Consider the following 294-nt stretch of genomic DNA (forward strand, 5'->3'; position numbering starts at 1 on the left):
CGGTGATTACCAGCTCGGTAACGCGGGTCCGGCTCAGACCCGCCTGGCTGCGGCCTAGTGCCCTCATGCTCCCTCCTAGCCCGGCTCCCCGCCTGCCCCGAGCTCCGTGTAAGGCGCGAGGCGGGACCCCCCTCCGCAGGGCGCAGCGGGGCGGTATCCGCCCCCGCCCCGGCAGCACGTGGGAACGGGGTGGGTGCCCCAGGTGCGCGACACCGCTCGGGCGGTGGCTGAACACCCGCGTGGGCGGCGCGCGCCGTCTTTGTGTCCCGCGGCCCCCGGCAGCCGTCAGCCGGT

Source organism: Alligator sinensis, unplaced genomic scaffold (genome assembly GCF_000455745.1).
Source record: "Alligator sinensis unplaced genomic scaffold, ASM45574v1 scaffold736_1, whole genome shotgun sequence".
Lineage (NCBI taxonomy): Eukaryota > Metazoa > Chordata > Crocodylia > Alligatoridae > Alligator > Alligator sinensis.